The sequence below is a fragment of the Brassica napus genome, unplaced genomic scaffold (genome assembly GCF_020379485.1).
Source record: "Brassica napus cultivar Da-Ae unplaced genomic scaffold, Da-Ae ScsIHWf_1384;HRSCAF=1964, whole genome shotgun sequence".
NCBI classification, from domain to species: Eukaryota; Viridiplantae; Streptophyta; class Magnoliopsida; order Brassicales; family Brassicaceae; genus Brassica; species Brassica napus.
In genome coordinates, this window is record NW_026014801.1 from 22,846 (window position 1) to 29,614 (window position 6,769).

The 6,769-nt window shown below is 38.6% G+C and overlaps 1 non-coding gene across 1 annotated transcript; it reads right to left on the reverse strand.

Moving 5' to 3' along the window:
* Window positions 1-5,236: 5,236 nt before the first annotated feature.
* On the reverse strand, window positions 5,237-5,343 carry LOC125597194. The gene has a single exon (XR_007331552.1). It is a non-coding gene; the product is annotated as a small nucleolar RNA R71 (small nucleolar RNA).
* Between the last annotated feature and the right edge of the window lie 1,426 nt (window positions 5,344-6,769).

Genomic DNA, 6,769 nt, shown 5'->3' on the forward strand with positions numbered 1-6,769 from the left:
TCACTTGTCAAAACTTCAAATTTGAAGTTTCATATTTTAATTGCATTTTGGTCTCTACAATTACACATCACATTTGTAATTCTTAAATATTTTCTCGTTTAATGTATTAATCTTAAAAATCTCATATCTCATAAAAAATTCTTTTTTTTTAATAAATTTAGGCTTTACATATAAAATTAAACATAACCTTAAAATAAGAGTTCAAATATTTTAAAACTAGATTTAGACAACAACAGTACAAAAGAAACTTAATAACCAAAAATATTTTCAAAAATTACATGAATACATAACTATCACACAAATTTCAATATTACAACACTAGTAGTCATGTAAATTTGATCCAGGACCTATAAAATCTCCAAAATATTGGCCAAACAAATTTTGTATAACCGAAGATAGTTTTTGTTTTGATGTTTATTTTGTACGATTCTTTTCTATCAGATCGAATGTATTCACTGAGTTTTAATATCGTTGATAGAAGTTAAGTCTTTTAGCAATATTTATTTTCCTCTGTTACTTTCTTGTTCAGATCTAACGTATTTACAATTTTAAAATCACCTGATTTCAACAATTTTTAGTTTGTGATCTACAAATTAAAAATAAAAAGAGTCATTTTTTACTTCGAAATATACTAGTTAATCATATATGTATTGCGAATATATTTTTATGGAATAATATGGTATTTTTCATGACGTTTAATACTTATTATGTTATTTCCATTTAAAATTTGTATTCTAATATAACAATTTATTAGTTAATACTGTTGTAATATTTTTATATATGTGCTTTGTTATTTACAAAACTTTTATGAATTTAAATTAATTATGACAAATATAAGGACCGTAAAATAAAATACAAATAGTTTTGAAGTTATGTTTGAAGTTTTGCTTTTTGAGAAGAACACTTTTAAACTTCAAATATAGAGTTTTGGAAACTTCAAAATAGAGTGTCTTTTTAGAGATGCTCTTAGACAACATTTATCTAAGAACAAGAAGATATGTAAGTAATGAAAATATAAAACTACTCTAGAAAAACTCGGATCCCCTTCTTCTTGTCCTTGGTCTTTCTTTTATAGGTCTCCAATGATGGATCATAACAACGACTTGATCTTTGGTGAGCATAAGTGCGTTTATGGTCGTCTTTTGACCTCCGTTAAACTATGGTTTGAATATATTAGCTCGGCGTGGGTCTCTTATGAGCTCGGATTGGTCCTTGGACCTTTGTGGGTATATGATCTTCTTTTGGACCCTAATGATACTGGGTCGGATTCTTGGACCGGGTATGGAACGAGATGAAATCTGCCTCTAACATTTATCAGTCATCATTTTATTCATTGCAAACAAATTAATAAGAGTCACTGCCAAACCTCAGGAACCGAAATCACAACAATTGTGACAGGAATCTAAGTACTCCAGAAGATCGAAAGCTTCATCACCAGACCATATCCAGTGAGTTCCCATTGAAAGTTTCTTCATAAACGTCCCTTGTATCACAAAAAAGAAAAGACCAATCTTGCCAATTATGGTAAAAAGTCCAATGAGCTTCACATGAAATGGAGTTTCGTCATCACCTTCTTCAGTCAAAGTCGCCATTAGCTATCCCCATTGAGTCCTCATCCCAACTGTAGTAATCAACATCTTACAAGACCCATATTTCACTTTGGTTCCAGACAAAAGGAAATCATTTTGCGCATTCACCATCACATTCTCACTCTCACCAGTCAAGCTGGACTCATCTATCACAACAGAGAATCCAGAGAGGAATAAACCATCAGCAGGAACTTGATCTCTAATCGCCAGATGAACAATGTCACTGGGAAGCGAGTCATAGATTGACATATTCTGTCAAAACTCGTTCCTGCTTACCTGAACACTGATCATTTTATTCTCATCATCCAAATCATGGCAGTGCAATGAATGTAACAACACAACCAAGATAGTAGTAGCCACAATGCCAAGACCATCATGTGAGCCTTTAAGCCATCCTTCAGTAGCTATTCCCACAATCAAAGACACAAAAGCGCAAACACCAAGAATCATATTTTGAAGAACTTCCCACACAAACATCCAGAAACTACGAAGGCGAAACAGAGGAAGCTGATGAAGCCTTATATATGCATGAGACTGTGCTTCTCAATGAGGATATGCATGAGACTGTGCTTCTCAATGAGGAGAAGGTCATACCGAAGACACTGGAACAAAGCAAACGTGAAGATGGAATGTGGTACTTGGATAACGGAGCGAGTAACCATATGATGGGCGACATATCATATTTCTCTAAATTTAAAGAAAACATCAAATGAAAAGTGAAGTTCGGAGATGGATCATGTGTCGACATCAATGGCAAAGGGTCGATACTATTTGAAGCGAAAACAGGGGAGCATAAACTCTTTACCAACATATATGATATATGGTGTTTTTGACATCATAGTGTATGTGTTTCTTAAGGTTTTTCCGTCTTCTATCGAGTCTGTCTAGTCCTTTTGTAGTCATTTCAGGTCTGGAGTAGGTAGAAGAGTGGAAAAGAGGATGCATGAAGAAATATGCCATTTTGGAGTGTTTTCACGCAGAACAGCCGGCGGAGCGGCCCGAAGATTGTTCCCACAGCGGAACAGCCGAGTGACTGCTCTCAACAAATAAGGAAACCTCCAAGATATTTTGGGGTTTTGTCCTAGCTATCCTATTTTTCCCTCTAACCTATCGGCGCCTCCATATAAAAAGCCTACCTTATCTACTTTATATCTTACGCTAGTTTTTGCAAGAAACCTAGACTTGCATTTTTGGTGTTTTGCAACTTGTAAGGGAGAGGACCTCATCTCTCATCTAGAGAAGATCATCGTGAACCCTTTGTTTCTTATTCTATTTCTTATGCAGTATTATTCAGAAATCATGTTTTTGAAGTCTTGCATTATGATTGAGTAGTCTGTTAGCTCGCCTAGGGTATTAGGGTGTTGATTACACGAGCTAAACATAGATAAGTGATTCCCTTGTATCTTCATTCATATAACTCTTATTGCTTGCATTAACTTGATCACTTAATGTTCGAACCTAAGTTTAATCAACTCGCTAACCGCATAGAAGATAACTTGACATCATATGAATGAGCTTAGCAACCCTAGTCAGCAAAAGTAGATATTAGGGTGTTGAGTGAACTTATCAGGCTTGATCTCTATGGCTTGCCATCTCATTGATATCTTGCATATTTCCATTGTTTTATCCATTCACCCATGTGCATTTTGATCATATAGACTAGGATTTAGCCATGTTTAGGTTGCATTTTGCATACATGAGTCTTTATCAGGTATTGGAGTACCACATGGAGTTCTTGGAGACATTTGGGTGCATTTGGAGCTCAAAAGAGGTGATAAAGGTGATCATTGGACGAGCAGTGCATGGGAGTGACCTCACCGGAGCGACACCGTGAAGTCGCTGTGACACCCCTTCAGAGCGACTTGGCCAGAGCGACACCCCGATGTCGCTCGCGTTTTCATCGCTCGGAGGCACGAGAGCGACCTTACAGCGACGTTCCGCAGCGACCCCTCCAGGTCGCTCCCAAAGCCTGGAGCGACCTCTCGGAGCGACTACTGGAGGTCGCTGCGCGCCTTTTGTTTGCTCGACTTCATGTTTACTCAAGGGCCTTTTCGTCATTTCATTATGCACGTTTTTACTTTTCTAAACCTATGTTTTAAGGATTTTTTTTGGTAGCCACCAAGGAGATTATCTTTTGTTCTTAAGAAAATACCTTTGGAAAGTTCATCTTTTGAATCATTTTTGTTCATCTAGTTATTGCAATTCTGTGTTTCCAATTCATTGTTGTATCCCTCTGTATGATTAATCTGAAATCCAAAATGAGTTTAAGATGAATCATGAAGAGTAGTGAGTAATCACCATTTGAATTCATGGGCTAGGAAGATTAAGGGTGATTAGGTTAGAGCTAGGATGTTTTAGTGTAGATCATTCCAAAACCTTGCTAGTAGAGTAATCATAATGCATCTTCTGAGTTAGCTTCTCAAAAGTTGATCTTTAGGCATTTCCCACCCAAGAGGTGTTCGATGAAATGTCTGAAACAACTCTTCTAAGCTTTTAGCATATTTTGCCAAAGACATTTGTTGTTAGAAGTGCTAAGATAGCCTTAGACCTGTTAGTAATGATTGCTTCCATATTATTCAACCAAAGACATTTGTTGTTTGAAATGTGTTAGTAAATGAACATTCATCTAGACATAGAGTTTGTTTAGAATCGTGTCTAAGCTTAAGGTTGATAGTTTGATTGTTTGTCTGCCATCCTTAGTTTGAAACTTAATCACCCAAGGTCTAATTCCTATGCCCATGAGTTCTCATTTTCCTTAGTTAAGAAAGTCAACTCATTTACCGCTTTTATTATTCTGAAACTGAATCAGTTTTATTCATTAGCTTAGAAATCATTTGAAATCATTGGTTGCCTTAGATTGAGTGAGTACTTGCATTCTCATTGCTTCGAATTCCCTTAGAATTGGTTCGACAATCATTTATACTACAACATTTGTCTTAGGAGCCTTGAAAACTCCTAACATCAAATTGGCGCCGTTGCAAAATTCTGAGTAGATTTGAACATTGAGATTAGTCAGTTGCTTGAGACTAAGTCATTTTTATTTTCTTTTGTTACTGATTCTCCTTCTTCACCTCCCTTTAATTTACAGGTGTATGAACTTGAGGAGCAGGGGTCCATCAAACCTAGTTCCAAGAGCCGCAGACATCAGAGCTTTAGAGAGAGAGTGTGCTAGAAAGAGAAGAGAAGAAGAGCAACATGCTCACTTGCAGAGATTGGATACTGATATGGGAGACATACCTCAAAATGATGCCAACAACATTCCCAAAACCAACATCGAGCAGCTCGACCCATTGGCACTTATGACCGCCCCCAACATTCATGGTCATAGATTGGGAATCCGAGCACCAGCTGTAGCAGTCAACAACTTTGAGATCAAATCAGGACTCCTCAACGTGATCGAGAACAACAAGTATCATGGCTTGGCTCTAGAGGACCCATTTGATCACTTGGACAGGTTCGACAGCTACTGTGGGTTGTCAAAGACCAATGGTGTGTCCGAAGATGCCTTAAAGCTCAAGCTATTCCCTTTCTCTTTGGGGGATAAGGCACGTTAGTGGGAGAAGTCTCTACCCAGCGACTCTATAACCACCTGGGATGACTGCAAGAAAGCATTTTTGGAGAAGTTCTTCTCTACTTCACAAACTGCTAAGCTGAGAAATGAGATTTCCAGCTTTCAACAGAAAAACTTGGAAGGATTCAGTGAAGTCTGGGAGATATTCAAGGGCTACCAAGTTCAATGCCCACACCATGGCTTCTCTAAGGAAAGCTTGCTGAGCACTTTGGAAGGTCAAGAAGTGCTGTGTTTTATCAATAACAATGGTAGCTGGTACAAAAAAGAGCCCAACTTTCAGTACAACAACTACCAACAAAAATCCTATTCCAACAACCAACAGAGTGGTTATCAGCCTTGGAACAACCAACAAGGCATCTACCAGCCTCAACAAAACCCTCCTCTGGTTTCAACAACAAAGGACACCATTCTTCCCAACAACAAGCTAATCCTTCTACCTCCACTCCTTAAGTCAGCAGCACTGATGCCCTGATGAAACAAATCTTGGAGTCTAAGACAAGAAGTGAGAAGCATGTTGGCTATGAGTTGAAGAACCTTCACTCAAAGATTGATGGAGGCTACAATGAGCTCAACAACAAGTTCAGAACCTTGGAGAACCAGTTTCCTGCCATGAACACTCAACAAAATCGCCAACAAGGTTTTTCACCTGGAAAATCTGAGCAAAACCCCAAGGAGATCATGAAAGCTATCACCCTCAGGAGTGGTAAGGAGTTACCTCAGAGAGCTCTCACCAAGGATGCTGAGAAACAAGGTGAGGGGGTTGCCATCAACATAGATGATGAAGTGGTGATTGTTGATGAGAAAATCAATGATGAAATCTTGGAGAAGATTGTGGAAGCCAAAGGTAAAGGAAAGGTTGGGGAAGAGAAGAAAACAGTGAAAGATGGTGAAGTTGTTGCTCCAGCAAGTGGGAATTCTTTTGTTCCTCCTCCCTATGAACCCAAACTTCCATTCCCTGGTAGATTCAAGAGGCAGATGCTAGAGAAGTACAAAGCTTTTTTTGAGAAGCAAATGAGTGAAGTTCAAGTCACAATGCCCATCATTGATGCTTTCATGCTGATCCCTCAATATAGCAAGTTCCTGAAAGATGTTGTAGCTGCAAAGAAGAAGGAGATAGAGGGCATGATGATTCTCACTCATGAGTGCAGTGCCATCATCCAGAGGCTTGTTGTTCCAAAGAAGCTAGAAGATCCAGGATGCTTCACATTACCTTGTGCTCTTGGACCTATGGTCTTTGATAGATGTCTCTGCGATTTGGGAGCTAGTGTCAGCGTGATGCCTTTATCTGTTGTTAAAAAGCTTGGTTTCACTCAGTACAAGAAGTGTAGACTGTCTCTGGTATTGGCTGATCTTTCAGTGAAGTACCCTGTGGGTATCTTGGAGGACCTCCCCGTTATGGTTGGAAAATATGAGATCCCTACAGACTTTGTGGTGCTTGAGATGGGTGAGGAAGCTGCAGATCCTTTAATCCTTGGAAGGCCTTTCTTAGCTACAGCAGGAGCAATTGTTAATGTGAAAGAGGGCAAGATTGATCTCCACTTGGGTAAAAGGCATGTTCTTCACTTTGACATCAAGGAGGTAATGAAGAAACCAATAGTTCAAGGGCAAG